This window comes from the organism of the source record quoted next, unplaced genomic scaffold (genome assembly GCF_019419815.1).
Source record: "Pyrus x bretschneideri cultivar Hongxiangsu unplaced genomic scaffold, Pyrus_bretschneideri_v1 Contig11, whole genome shotgun sequence".
NCBI lineage: Eukaryota > Viridiplantae > Streptophyta > Magnoliopsida > Rosales > Rosaceae > Pyrus > Pyrus x bretschneideri.
In genome coordinates this window covers 5,430,226-5,446,387 of record NW_025999402.1, presented here as the reverse complement: position 1 = coordinate 5,446,387, position 16,162 = coordinate 5,430,226, and the positions used below count along the sequence as shown (strand labels likewise).

At 36.0% G+C, this 16,162-nt stretch overlaps 1 long non-coding RNA gene across 1 annotated transcript; it reads left to right on the top strand.

Moving 5' to 3' along the window:
• The first annotated feature begins 11,271 nt into the window (after nucleotides 1–11,271).
• Nucleotides 11,272–14,633, top strand: LOC103952954. The gene is made up of 4 exons (XR_007255249.1): nucleotides 11,272–11,764; nucleotides 12,382–13,111; nucleotides 13,411–13,497; nucleotides 14,358–14,633. It is a non-coding gene; the product is annotated as an uncharacterized LOC103952954 (long non-coding RNA).
• The last annotated feature ends 1,529 nt before the right edge of the window (nucleotides 14,634–16,162 follow it).

Genomic DNA, 16,162 nt, shown 5'->3' with positions numbered 1-16,162 from the left:
AATAAAACAATCCAAGGGATTAGCAAAGTTGCTAATCCCCGGCAACGGCGCCAAAATTTGATGCGAGATTTATACGCACACAAATTAAACCCTCTTTTTGTCAATTGTAGTATAAGTATAAGTAGGGATCGTTCTGGACCGGGGATTAGGAGGGATTGTTAATCTCTTGGAAACTGACTCAAAAACGTAAAAACAAGATAAAACACTAAACTAGACTCAAAGAATGTGAAACTAAACGTTAAAACACTAAGACAAACCAAAAGACTCAAAATGCTTTAAAAACACAAACTAAATTGATTTCTAACTAAATTGAACAATAAAGCAAAGGGGGATTGGATTTGGACGACTTTAAACTAAAAATGGAAACTTGGAAATAAAACAAATTGTAAATATGGATTTGACGGAAATGAATGGATGGGAAGCTAGCTAAGGGGTTCATCTCCACATATGTTATACTTGCATACAAAACGATGTCTAATTGCTTTTCAATAAACCATGAATTCTCAACGCCCCGGGTTAATTAGGTCCGCTTAAATTAACCGTCAAGTTTTCCTTAAGTTAATGAATTGGATGATTGCATACGACAATCCAAAGCATTCCTCACAAGTTCCCTACATGAATTGCATAATAGAGATACAAGCAAGAATCATTAAGCATCATGAAAACTATAAGTGTTGACGAGGCATTCGTTACTATGATTGCATGAAACTTATGCCAAGAATATGTTTAACACGATTGTTTATAAGCAACCTCCACTACTTGTGAATATAAGTTCATAACTATTACGTGAAACTCACTTATATTCTAGCGTCAAATTCATGCATGAAAATTAAGCGTTCATTCTTAATAAACATACATAAATAGGTTATCAATTAAACAGTTAAACAAATTGAATTCACAACTTATGAAACGTAATTAAAAGTAATCAAATCATATTACAAACATAAACATAGTTTCGAATCACCCCCTAGCTAAAGGGGGTTTATTTCCTCATACGTACAAAACAAAGAGAATTGAAATTAAACATTGAAATCAAAGAAACGCCTAAACATTCCAACAACTCAATCTTGAATTGTATGAATGTTTAGGCCCTCTTATCTTCCTCTTTATTGTAGCATAAGGTCTAGGGATAGTTGGTTGGGGGGATGGAAGTGTTGGGAAATTATGGAAATGGATGAGGAGTGGTGGAAATGGAAGATGGTTTTTGGATTCTAAGGGAGACTCACGGCTAAGGAAGGTGGATGTGTTTGTGGTGTTGTGTTGTGTTGTGTTGTGAATGAGATGATTTGATTTTTGAATGAATGAATGCAAGGGTATTTATAGGAGGAGTGGAGATGTATATGGCTATTTGTTTAAGGTGTTTGTGGCTACAATGATGAAGAATTGCATGTGGAAATAAAAGGGAAAATGTGGTGAAATGATGAAGTAGGAAGGTGGAAATGCATGTGAGATGTTGGAAAGGAAATGGGAATATGAGTAGGCCATGGCATGGGAGTTGTTTTGTTGGTGTAAATGTGCCATGGTTGCAATGATGAAGAATAAAGGGTGCATGTGGGGTGGAATTGAATGAATGCAAAGTGAATGAATAATGAAATGAGTTAAAGAGGGAGAATGTGGTGAAATGATGAAGTAGGAAGGTGGAAATGCATGTGACTTGTTTGTGGAATAAAGAATGAATGGTGGAATGATGAAGAGTTGCATAAAGAATGCATGTAGGGTTAGCTAGGTTGGCTTTGTTTGGGTGCATGTGTGTTAATGGTGGTTTTGCATGTGAATTGATGGATTGTTTTTGATGGAATGGATGGTTCTTTGCATGGCTTTTGAAGTGATTGTGGGCTTTGGAATTGGAAGGAAATGCATGGCCTTGGTGTTGGTTTAAGAGAGAATGGGCTAGGCCCTTTGTTTTATGTCCAAAATGAATACAAGGCCTTCAAATTCGTCCAACACTTTGGCTCCAATCATATGCTATCCATTCCAAGCCCAATTTTGCTCCAAAATGCTCCAAAATGCATCTTTTTGCTTCCTTAGCCATATGAACCTAAAAACACACGAAAATGGCTTAAACTACTAAAACAACTATGAATTAACAACAAAGATCACGTGAAGGCTAAGCCCTACCCTCGAGCGGAGCACTAACACCTGGGTGCAGGATATAAATCACTAAAAGCAACTCATCATAATCATACACATGATAGGAGCATATTCATGCGACTTAATTAGCTTGTTCTCGTGCATTTATGTTGTGTTTACTTATCTATTTTAGTGTTTAAGGCCACTTTTGTGTATTTTCAGATTAAAAGGCCAAAGTGTGCAAGAAGATGCAAATTGGAGCCTTTTGGAGCGAAAGAGGAATGAATGAGTTGAAGACGTGAAGAAACGACGAATTCCTACGCCAACGATGAATTCCTACCAAAACGAGGAATCCTACTCAAACAAGGTTTCCTATTTTAGGAAAGTTGACCCTAAGTTTCCCGTTTTGGTAACCTATCCTAATCTTAAACGTCCATATTTTCTAGCCACTTTGTAACCCTTTGCCTAGCCCTATTTCCCTTCCTAGCCGCACCTTTATATTTATATTTTAATTTCCTATTTTCGTAAGCCTTTGATTTATTTTTAAATAAGCTAGGGTTAGTTTTCTGAAACCCTACACATTTTTACTTCCTAGCCGCACCTATTATTCAACTATCTTCCATTATTTTTCCGTGCCATCTCCCTCCCATTCAACAACACCACACTTCCACATTCCATTTCAAACCTGCCGTAAGCCTTACCATCCAATCTCCCTGCCATTCTAACCATTTTCCACAAAATAACATCCAAATCATCCATTTAACCAATCTGTTGCAGAAGAAGAAGAGGAAAGAGGAGCTTCGACGCGCACAAATTCACGTGGATTCGTTGGGCGTTCTAGGTGTAATCAATCCTTTGTGCTTTATGTTTAAATTCATTTGTAATTTTCTTGTTGCGAACATGAGAGGCTAAATCCCCCTAGTTAGCTAGGGGGTGATTCGAAACCATGGTTATACTTGCAATATGAATTGATTACTTTTGGTTGGGATTTCATGAATGTTGGATTCAATTTGTTTAACTGCTTGATCGATAACTTATTTATGTATGTTGATTGAGAGTGCACACTTAATTTTCATGCATGAATATGACGCTAGAATATAAGTGAATTTCACCTAATAGTTATGAACTTATATTCACAAGTAGTGGAGGTTGCTTATAAACAATCGCGTTAAATAAATTCTTGGCACGAGTTTCATGCAATCATAGTAACGAATGCCTTGTCAATGCTTATGGTTTTCAAAGAACGTAATGATTCTTACTTGTATCTCTATTATGCAATCATGTAGGGGACTTGTGGGAAATGTTTTGGGTTGTCGTATGCAATCATCCAATTCAATAACGTTAGGAAAATCTGAGGGTTAATTAGTGCAATCACGGTTAACCTGGGGCGTTGAGAATTCATGATTTATCGAAAGACCAACTGAGAATCAATTTTGTATGCAAGTGTGACATGTGTGGAGAAGAACCTTCTAGCTAGCATTCATTCCATATTTCATCACATTCATATTTAAATTCTGCTTTTAAGTTACAATTTGTGCATTTAATTTATTTTCGTCCAAACACAATCCCCCCTTTACTTTATTGTCAAATTAGTTAGAAATCAATTTAGTTTGTGTTTTTAAAGAATTTTGAGTCTAGTTTAGTGTTTTATCTTGTTTTTACGTTTTTGAGTCAGTTTCCAAGGTTTTAGCAATCCCTCCTAATCCCCGGTCCAGAACGATCCCTACTTATACTTATACTACAATTGACAAAAAGAGGGTTTAATTTGTGCGCGTATAAGTCTCGCACCAACACACTACCATCACAATCATCACTATATACTCACCTAAAGCTTACTTGAACGTCCACGACGTCGAGCAGTAATATGCACAGCTATATTATAACATATACTAATATGTAATGCATACGAATGGTATTTAAAACGTAAAAACTATTTAAACAGTTTCTGGGAAACATAAGGCATATATATGTATATACATAAAACCAAAAAGCCCACTCATTGGTATGTAGTCGGGTAGTAACCCCCAAGTCTTGCCTGGCTGCGCTCGTCCTCTGGAAAACATCACACCTATATGTGAAACAACTATTTTAATGTTACCTTTAAGCACATAACCATCACTATGAAATAACTTCTCATACGTTGCTCAATTGGGGTGTTAAAATATACCATCGTGGCCTACTCAACACCACGAGCATCCCCATAGTTTTAGAAAAAAATTTCAACATCCCATACGCCCTCATGCTCTGGCTACGCGCAGGCACGTGCCTGGCATATTGATGATAACCCTAACGCCGTTAGGGAATATTCCGTTAAGTACAAGGATATTCCGTTAAATCTACCTGACGCCATTAAGAATATTCCGTCAAGGGTGACGGAATATGCTCTGTCTTCTCCAATGGTTTCATCGGATTTCGTCGCCGGCCGCCACTGCACTTGCAGGTTTCTGGAAAAACTTTGAATCTCAATATCTCCGTCATTTCAACACCAAATTTCACTAATTTTATATCAAATTGAAGCCCTGAACTATAAGAACATGATCTTACCTCTTAGAGGTCCTAAAACCGACAAAAAGTGGTCTGAAAATAGCTCGACACAACCGGCCAAACCTGAAACTCAACAGACCTAAGCGTTTGGACGTTCTAACCACTCCAAAACTAGCCTAGGATCCTAGTACAAACGTTTAGGACCTTTTTTGGGCTTTAAAATATTGTAAAAGATCCACAATCACGTTGGAGTAATAGAGTACCTCGCCGAAGCTCTCGAGTTCCCGATGTCCTTTCTTTGAACAACTGGTATGATTAGGTTCGTAAGCATGCAAGGAGTCCAAAGGTGGTCCTCGGAAGTTTGATCTGTGATGTTTTGATGGTGTTTGAAGGTTGAAGACTCTGTTGTACGGACGGAAAGAATTTTCGAGAAAAAGAGAGAGAAGGGAAGAAGGTTGTATGTGTGTGTATGTGTATCCAACGGAATAGGCCAAAATAAAAAGAGCCAAGGCCTTGATTGGGCTTTAAGGTTTAGGACAAAAGAAAATCAACTAAAAAAAACCCAACTTTTAATTGGGTCCAAATTTGTGGGAGATATGGCAGTTGGTCAATTCCTTTAGCCCGATTACATAATCGTACTACAACATTTCAAGGGCAACATTGTCATTTCCACGCGTTCAAGGATAAAATATATTTTAATTTGGGATGGGTCATCACAATGGTGGTTTGACATCGACGGGGAACGATGATGAAGCCGTCGTTGGAGTCGTCTGGGTGCGTTGGGAATTGTTGGAGAAGACGATGAACGGTGGGAGTAACCACCGAGGATGTGGGGGTGGGGTGGGATGGGAGGGGAGGTGAAGAGTGGAGGAAAGGGAGGTGGGTCGGGGGGAATGGGTTTCTGGGCTTTTTTATTGTTTTTATTTACTTTTTTTAATTAATTTAATTTTTTTTATTAATTGTTTACCCACGTGGCACAAATGTAGCAGTCACGTCAGCTCTCAATGGATGGAAAATGTAACGGATGTATTATATTGAAATAAAATAGTATGTGAGGTATGAAAGTGAAATTTTTTGAAGACATTGTATGAGGTTGTAATAGACATCAAACTTGAGATGGTACAGTATAGTTTACCCTTAATTTAATTATCTACTAGCAATCCTTCCATCCTTTTCTCTCTAAAATTAATTTTTCCCCCTATTGCTCGATTTCAAATATAAGGCAAAATTTGATAAAAACGTAGGTTATGATGAAGACATATTTTATCATCCAAATCAAGGAACACTATTTTATTTTTACCAGAATAAAAGGACTGTTTTATTGACAAAAAAAATTAAATGACAAAGACTAGTTTAACAAATTGAGAAAATTAATAGATCATCGGGCAAGCAACTGCCTCTGTTTTTGTATTTTGGTGCCATTTCTGAAATTTAGATAGCATTACTAACTACCAAACATAAATAGAACTGAAACAATAAAAAAAAGTATGTAATAAATAATGTGCAAGTGTATACTCTATAGTTTATTGGGTAGAAAATAGATATACCCGTACCAAATACACGAGAACAACTTGTATGGAACAAATTCATTGTCATTTTGCATTTCATTCTGATGAGTCATGTGTAGAAAAACTTAAGCATAACATTGGACTAAAACGCTACGGAGACGATGAACTCGTTTTATGTAGGTCATCTCTAGTCAAAGGGCCAAGGCTACATTAAGCTCTAAAATTGACAAAATTAGTCACAAATCAAAGGGCTAAAGAGAATAAGGCTAAAAGAATCAGACTAAGTTTGGCCTCATCGAATGCAACATGCAGCCTCAAAATGGACTAAATTTGTAAAGTAATATAATATCAAGAGAAATAAATTATAGCCTTGCATAGTTGTAAATGAAAAATTTAGCCCTAAAATAGTCGTAAAATTTGATGGGCCAAAACATGGTTAAGCACTACGTTTAGCCCTCCATTATTGTAGATAGCCTATGTTCTTTTTTAGAAACACAAATGCAAAATAATAACGTTACTATATATATACAGGGGATATTGCTTCTATTTTTGCTTTATAAATAGGAAGAGGAGTCCAGTGATGAGCATATCCTCACAAACATAAGAGAATTGGATCTGACCTAAAAAATAAATAAATATTAACCGAAAGGAAGAACAAGATCACCGTTTGTTGTGCTAAAAGTAGGAAAATCCAATCCGTGCCGGACTGTCCAATCCAGTCCAATCCCATCCCATCCAGCCTTTGATTCGGAATCGAAGTGAGAGAGACAGTGAGCTCAGAAACAACCAATCGAATCATTAGAAATTATGATTCATGCCACAGAGGAAGCACTGCGTTTCACTTGTTGATGCGACGGCGACCGCGAAGGCGTTTGGGAGTGCGAGTGCGAGTGGGACTTCGCATTTGATATTAACACTGCAACAACAACCGGAGGAGCAGGAAGAAGAAGGAGAAGGAGAAGGATTAGTGTTAATTGTGGTGGATTTGGTGCTTAATCGCGGCAATGAAATCGGATTAGGAGGGGCTGGCGGAGCAGTGAAGGGCGGGGTTGCGGGCGGTAGTTATTCCGGGAAGCGGCGGTGGAAGGGGTTGGTGATTGGAGTGTTGAGTCTGGTTTTTCCTTCCATGCTCGTTCCTCTTCTCTTCCTTCTCGGCCTTCACAATGGCTTTCACCCCCCCGGTTACACACACACTCTCTCTCTCTAGATCTGTTTCTCTCAGATCCGATTTTTCTTTTGCAACGGTAGTTTTGGATCTCTCTCAAATCTCGATTTGTTCTTTTTGTTCATAATAACAACGAAATTCGCCTTCAGTAAGAACTAGAACTTTGTTTTGTTAATTTGGAATTGTTTTCTGTATCAACTTCCTCATCCACCCAGGTCATGTAAGAACTTTTAAGTCTTGGCGTGGTCCTCTAAAAAGTGTTAAAACTATGGGAAAATACAGCAATAATGCAAAATAAGCTCTGAAGTATCCGAGCACTGTACATTTTAATTCATCACAACAAATTAACGAGTCACATGCAATTAACAGGTTTTGATTTTTCTTTCTCTATGTTTAGGCGCTGGCTGGATCCAATTACTGGATTTTGAATTATTTTAACACGTCTAAGAGTTCTTCAGGATGTCTTTATAATTTACCATACTAGTTTCTCCATCTGTGGTTCTATTTATTTCGCGGTTCTTCCCAGTCTTTCATAGTTGCTGCCTAATTAACAGAATTTGAATCTTAGGAACACCCGCCTATCCAGGTTCGTGTGGTTTGGGTTGAGGCAGCCATTCACTAATCCATGATATGAGAACTAATTTTTTGACTCTCGGGTTTGGCATTTAAGACCTACAGGAACCATTGCAGCAATATTTTATTCATTTGGTCTACAAACACGGTCAATAATTTGAGTGATGTGATTCAGGCATCTCAAGTCTTCAATGATCTGATTGATTTCTCTACCTTTATTTGTTTTGTGCCAGGATATACTAAAGAATATTTCACGTAAAGTTATTTCACATAAAGCTGAAAGTGAAACCAAAAACATTAGTGTGGTTCACAACAACGAACAAATCAGTGTCGTTCACAACAACGAATAAGCCAGTGTCATTCACAACAACAAACAAGCCAGTATCGTCCACAACAATAAACAATCAAAAGACCTGTTAATGTTCAACGCCTTCTAAGGTTTTCTCCCTAAGGTTATCTCCAACGGGAGGGTGGAAACAAAAAAACCCCAAATTTTTGGGTCCAAATCATATTATATGTATTAAAGCCCAGTTTGGGGTTACTGTTGATCTATAGTGTGTGGACGGATTTACCCCTCCAGCAGTAACCATCTTCAGCATATTTTCCTGAATTGCACAATAAATTTACTAATTTGCCCTGATGTACACGTGTTGGTCATCGTGGCTTTTCCATTTGTTTCCAAAACAAAGCTTCTTCATTTCTTCCCATATGAATCTCTCCGTTTTCTTAAATTGAAACAAAAACCTGCGTTCATCCAAATCAACCCTACAATCCCGAAACCAAAATTCATCCAGATTGTTCCAATCTTCAACCTCAAATTGAAATCATAGAGTATCATGAATGGCTCACCTTCCCTATCTCAAAAACGAAAACATCTCAGAAACTTAGCCTTCCCTCTCACAGCTGAATCTCGTTCGGATTCGAAGAAAATTGTGAAACCCAGAAAAAGCATGGGTTTCCTGGTGAGTTCTCCGATTTTAGGAAAGACTGATGGGTTTGGTTCCTGGGATCTCTTTATTTGTTGGAATTTTTTATGATTTTAATTCTTGAAATCTGGGTTTTGTTTGTTGATTGGGACAAATTCTGATCGGGGAAGCCCCTCTGCGTTTCTCGCTTCTCATCGCTTAGATCACTTCTTTCTCTTCCATCCCTCCCACTGTCTCCGACTCTTGACCTTTTGCATGTGTATTTTACTGTGGAAAAGTTTGAACTTGAATGAATATTTTAAGTTATTTCTGGCAATATTGCATAATGGTTTGAATGTTTGCTTGATTTTGCACTTCCATTTTTACACTTTTGTTCGTTTTCTGGCTGGTTGGTGCTGTTTTGTCATTTATTCATACCTGCATACATATATCTTTGCTTTTAAAGGTATGCGCGTTTGGGCACGAACACCATCTCTTACATATGAGTTATCCTTGAGGAGATGCATATGAATTGAATTGCAGCTGAGGCAACTATTTTGTCGTTGTCCCAGACTCCCCAACCATGCCAGGCATGTAATTCATTATTGGTACGTTAAAGTATGTTATGCATGTCAAACACAAGTTTTGGTTTTTTTGTTCCGGTTGATTTGGGGCGGGTAATATAAATTTTTATGTAAAGTTGATTTGTTATTTATTTATTTTTTGGATGCTTGATTTCTCTCAGAAACAAATAGTGTTTATCATCACCAAGTGGTACAAAGAGTATTTTAAAGTGTTTTTTAACCAATCTATTGTCGAGTTTCTGGCAGGTTTATTTTCCGTTGTTTTGCAAGAAACCAGAGCCTTTCCATGCTCAAGAGTTCCACAGGTATGTCACCGCTCTTTTACATATTATGCTTTGATTTCCAACACGAGGTTAAAGCCCTTGATTTCCAACAAATTTCAGTTAGGTAATTTGATTTCCCTCAAAAGACATAAATTATGTGTTTTCTTTAATCATTTTGTTATAATATTCAACCCATTTCAATTTATTACCAACCGAATCCTAATTTGTTCAATTTCTTTTCATCTGGTAATTGAGTGTGATTGTTTGCCGTTCTCTTTGAGGTGAGATAAAGTTTATATCTGTAAATATATGTATCTTAACAACAACCATGGGGTTTGCTAATGGCTTTTTTGTTCACTAAATTTTTTGTTTTTTTCAAGTGCTTCTCTAGAATTTAATCCCTTTTGTCATTATTTATATTGCAGAAATTACAAGCTATGCTACAATCCCGGTTAGTGTTTTAAGTTGTTAACTTACTATTTAAACTTCAATTTTCCAGCCCCATTACGAAAATTTGCTAGGCTTTTCAGGTGATGTACATCCATTGCCGACCAGGGTGGACTGTGCATCAAAGATATATATCTTTGTGTGTCTATTTACTTACCCTTTTCGAACTTTATACTTCTCTAGTGAAATGGTAATTTAATTTCTTAAGCTTACCGTTTATCGCTGTAAAAGATGGCCTATTTTCTGAGCATTATATTGTCTACGTTTACACGTTATCCAACTTGCTTCCGGGAAATTAAGATTATTACATGCATGTATAGAATTTTGTTTAAGGGGAGAAAGAATTTTGAATTTTAGTCTTTATTTGATTCTTCTCAAATATATGTATAATTCAAGGAAAGAACATGTATGCTTCTTTGGTGGATTTCCGTAAGAAAGAAACTTTAATTTTTTCTTTCGGCGGTTTTAAGAACTGAAATGGACATGCAAGAGATTGAAGAATTTTTGGTTTATCGTACTGGGATGAGAGGGTATTGTCAGAACAATTGTTTGGCATGACAGTATTAAATAATCAATTTGATAAATTAAAATGGTGTGATTGAATAAGATTATCTGTTGGGTGAACCTATATATGCTTAAAAAATTGTTTAATGAATTTTCATTCTCTGTGTATTTGAGATTGCCTCTTTTTTCTTTTCTGTTCTTTATTTTTTTTTTTCAATTTAAATTTTATTTGTGTATGGTTAAGGAAAATTGGTACTCTAATCATGTGACTTAATTTTATTTCCAGTTTTAAAAGTTTTTCCTGTAATTTTCTGTAATAAAAGTATTGTTTTGTTGCAAAAAGCAGGGCCACTCTGTTTAGGGCTTGAAGATTTCTACATTCACCAGGTTTATCTTCGACTTCAGGTACTTCGTTCCATTGACGACCTAAAGTCAACTGCAACTACACAGTTTGGTTATGATTGGGTAAAATAGGGACTATCTACCAAATTTTTGTGTGTAAATAGTATGTATATACACATCAAATATTATTTTTTGTATGTAAACAAAATTACATACAACAAAATTTGTACAGTTAAGGACATTTGGGAGTTGAATTTGTAAAAGATGTAAATATTAGAACAATGGCAATATAATCACCAATCCATATGGTTGTAAATAGATTTCTACATGTAAATAGTATTGCATATTGTATTTATTTAGAACTTTCTACATATTTTATACATTTTTAGAACCCGCAGCATCGCGCGGGCACTGTTGCTCGTATATACTAAAACCGTTGGGGAAATCATTATAACTTAGCTACAGACGATTTTTTATTTTACCCCTAGGTTTTTTTCGGTTTTTTCAGCTTTGCCATTTCGTCTTGCTGTCAAGTGCAGCAGCGTTCCCGAACACGTGGGATCTCGTTCCATTGACACTTTCGGCCTACTCCCCCCTCACGCTTTTGCTCATTGCTTCATGCCACTTTATCTCCTTAGTTGCTCGCTATCATCGCAAACAACCTCAAACCAACAAATCCATTTTCGCAATTTCTCTCAGAATCGCTGCTTCACTCTCGCTCAACGCTTCATTGTCAACAAATCTCAACCGCAGCCGCACTGCAAACCCATCTGGACGGAAAACCCATGAAGAAATATTGGTCGTCAGCCAACAATCGGATTGCAACATCGTCTTGACTCACCCCTAGCATCAGCAGACTTCATCTTCAAACCCTCTCCGACCCTTGTACCCAAAAGCTCTCTCGCCGATTTGTCATCAGGTAATATACTAGAGTTTTTATTTGGCATTTGATTGAAGTTTTCTTTGCATAAAATAAGAAAACAAACCCAAACCCTCAAACTAAAGTATAAATTCTACAAATTCTCTCACATTTAATCGAATCGATCTCAAGTGTTAAGGTTTTAGGGTTTCGGTCTTCAAATTCCGGCGAAGTGGTTTCGTCTGAACATCGGTGACAAAATATGTTGTTTGGTTGTCGAGAAAATATGTAAAAAATCATATTCTTCTCAACATATTTAGATAATTTCATTGGATAAGTTCGTCCATGCACCTTAAATTTTATCCTTGATTAGTATATTTTTTTCATAATTAGATCATATCAAGCTTCATTCATGTCCACTTCCATTCCTAAGTGCCCGTCTTCTATCAATGGCAACAATGGAGGCTAGGCCTAAAGCCAAACCAGAACCAAAAGAAATTGAAGAGAGTTCTGAACCTCTTCTCAAATACAAGGTAATTAAAACTAAAATATCTTTTTTATGAACACCAATCAACTTATTTGCCCCTAGGTCCATTGTTCTTCATTTTGCATGTCTTTCGAAGGATATTTAAGGATAAAGATTTAATACTCCTCAATTTGAGATTTCTGTGTTGTAGATTTTGGGACAGGTGTTGCATGGGAGACTAGAGAAGTCGTTGGTGATGGATAGGATGAAGGTTGCTCCACCTAAGGCCATGGAAATAAGGGTAAATGTCAAATATACCTCAGTTTATCACACTGAACTCTACTTCGGCCAAGGTCAGCAATAATAGCTACTACATACATATAATATACATAATACACACACACACACACACACACACACACATATGATTTTATATGATTAACCTTTGAGAATTGCAGATTTGTAAACTATGAGTAGAGTTTTCCAGGCACATTTACTTTGAGTGAATACATTGTTGTTCATTCTGGTTGTCTTTTCAATATCAAGCCCCTTGCTCAGTTAGACAAAGTTTGCATCCTCAGTTGCGCCATACCGACAAGTTTGGTGTCCTACTCAATGCTTTAGAGCGTTGAATATGCATCCTAAACTGATACTACTTATTGAATCGTTTGCACTATACTGAATATTTTGTTTTTTATATCAGGTTTGGGTGCCCCTCTCAATGTAGCAAAACAAAAAATTATCTTCATTTGCTGTTTATTGGTCCTCGCAGTAAGTTTGGACAAACTTTGTTGATCCCAAATTCTTTGTTCTAATAAATTGTATTTATTTATTTATTTTCTTTTCCAAATACTGATACATACATGATTTAGGCTACTAAAGGGCACCAGTAAGTATTGGGGTGGAGTTAGTGGACTTGAAGCCCAAGAGGTTTGACAAATGTATTTATTTATTTATTTTTTTTTTATGTTTGGATTTGGTTTAACAGGTAGTTTAGTGGGAAAACATAGAAACATATTTTTGCTTGAACATTCTTTCCCTGGTCATAACTAAGAAATTCGGAATAAGTGAATTTGTGAATTCGAGTGACAATGACAAACCAGTGCACGAGATGAAAAATGATTCGCTATTCTTATTATGTTTTGGACATGAATCAACATAGATAGTTAAGTTGTAACTTTAACTTATATTTTTATTTTCTTCTGCTTCTCATCTACCCAAGTCTACAATGTACATGCAGCTAAGGAAAACACCGAGACATCAACCAGTGCAGAAGCTCCTGATAAGACTAATTGCAGATAGCACTACAAATTTAAGCTTGATGTTGGTATGTGATTTCCACTCCATCTCATCTTTTTCTTTTTCTTTTCTTTTTTATTTTTTATTTTAATGTTAGTTTAATTTTCAAACCTTTTGTACATATCAAGTAATTCTCCATATAATTGAATAATGGCCGTATTTTTTGTTTCTCTTTTTTCGCTCCTCCATCAATTCATTGGTTAAATAGATTGAAAAATTTAGAATGTATCCGGTACTCTACTTAAATCCAACTTTTTAAACTCAAAAACAATTTTCAAGTTTTAGGCTTTAGGCTTTAGGTTTTAAAAACTTGTTTGGTATGACTATTTTCAAAAACTGAACTCAAGACTAACTCAAAAATATAGTCTATTCTCTAAAAACACAAAAAGTGAGTTTTTAGAGTTTTTAAACTTAAACTGACTCACTTCTTTTCTCTCCCTCCTCCCCCCACTCCAAATCTATCTCTCTTTTATTCTCTCTCTCACCCTTTTTTTTTATTTTTTTATTTTTTAACCTTTTTCGCCTTTCTTCCAATTCGTTATCTTCATTTTCTCGGTTCTTTTTCTCACTCTTCTTCCTCTCTATCTCTTCCGATCCTCTCACTTCTTTCTCTTTCCTCCAATCATCTCCTTACTTTCTTTCCTCCTCTATCCTCTTTCTCTCTCAGACCCTCTCTTTTTGGATCTCTTTGTCCAGTTTAAGTTGTAAGATTTAAAATTTTTAAATCGCATACCAAACAAGTTTTTGAGTTTTAAGGAAAATTGTTTTCAAGAAAAATTCTTAAGAAATGTTTTGAGAAATTATAAAAAAATTTAAATAGGATACCAAACAAGTCCTTAGTTTTTTTTTTATATTGAATTCTTACCGATTCCAATGCTTAATATATAGCAAGAGAAAAATTCTGGACAAAGCAAAAAAGAAAATGGTGACCAAGAAAAAGATGGTCATTCCCAAACAAGCAAAGACCAAAAGATTGACCAGGAAAAATCATAAACACTAAGCAGATGTGCGGTGCCAAGCTTTTGGTACGGGCATATGTATATTTTCGTATTTGAACGATTTTGATACTATGAACTTCTGTACATGTATATAGCCTTCATAGCATCTCTATCTTTATAGCAGTGAGCAATTGGACACTGCCAATCTCTTTGATAACTATGAACACTGCCAATCTCTATTTTAGGTATATAAATATAGCTTCAATAAATTATGTTTTCTGTATGTACATATTATCAAAATATTTTGAACACCCACAACAATGCGCAGACACTTTTGCTAATCATTTCTAATAGGTGTATTTTGAGTATGGGTATGGGGGTGGATATGTGGTTCTCCTATCCCCCAAGATGGATAAGGTTCCTTGTGGGCCAAGGGCCGCCACGCAACTCTGCTCCATCACATGAAACAAGGCCACACGGATCCTACGCAACAACATCAAGATGACAGAGGGATTCTTTGCGGGCGAGTACACGACAAACAGGGGTTTTACGGCCCAGATTGGCACGTCATTCGAATCCAATGGTTGTAATGCCTCATGAGTTTTGATCTAGTGTGGTGCGCCAGCTATATCCTTTTTAAATTCAATGGCTCAAATTCAATTTAATTAATTTTAACTGTAATAAAAAGATCAAATGGCTGAAATTTAAATCCAACGGTGAAAATAACATTATTTATTAACCAAATCATATCCAACACCAAATCTAGTCCAAAACTCTATAAATACACATCCATGTGTTCATTGATCCATTAAAATTTCAATTTTCTCAACAATTTTTTTTGTTTAGAATTTGAATTTTTTCACATCAAAATGTTTGCAAAAATAAAACAACATAGATTATACAAAAACTAATTCCAAAATTATTAACAAAAAGATCAACTAAATACAAAAGTTTAACAGATTATAAAGTTGGGGGTGGAAATTATAGGTCTCTTACTGTTCGAGGAAAAAAATTGTCTAACCTCATACGTATAGGTGAAATAATTGAAAATATGGGGTTAAAATTTGAGAGCTCTCACCCTTGGATTGGAGATATCCTAACAACTAACTATTTAACTATTTAACTATTTAACTAAATATAAATTATTTAGTTAAAAAAGCTAAGTAACTAAAATAAATAGGAGGATATAGAAGGAGAAAAACGTGTGCAGAAATTATTTTTCTACTGGTTTTGATCATTTGACAGAACTCTAACAAATAGTAGTGTGGTACCACTTATTCCACGCTATGAACTCACAACCTCAAGAAACCCATGCGTAAATGAACTAATCAATGTCATTATGCGCATGCCTATGTGCAGGTCAAAAACTTAAAAGTCCAATAGTGCCAAAAGGGCATACAGATGAACATACTCATGCAACCGGTGCAAGAAAGTTCTTCTCGTTCTTTGGGGGCGTCAAGGAAAAGCTAACCGAAGCTAGCCCCAAACAGAAACCTCTTGGATAACATGTCTCTTAGTGTTGCATCGATATTATCTTCCGCTTAACTGCACAAGTTGAATTAAAGGGACACAAATTGTCTGGATAAAACCTTAGACAGAATCTTACTTGAGGTACCAAAAAACAATTGCATTTATTTTACAAGATCCATAACATAAAATTAGGTCAACCTCAAGTACTTTTGGTCAAGTCGCGAACTCACTGTTGCTGGCAGTAGCAATGCTAATACTGGTTTAGGTGTTCACAGCACAGATGTA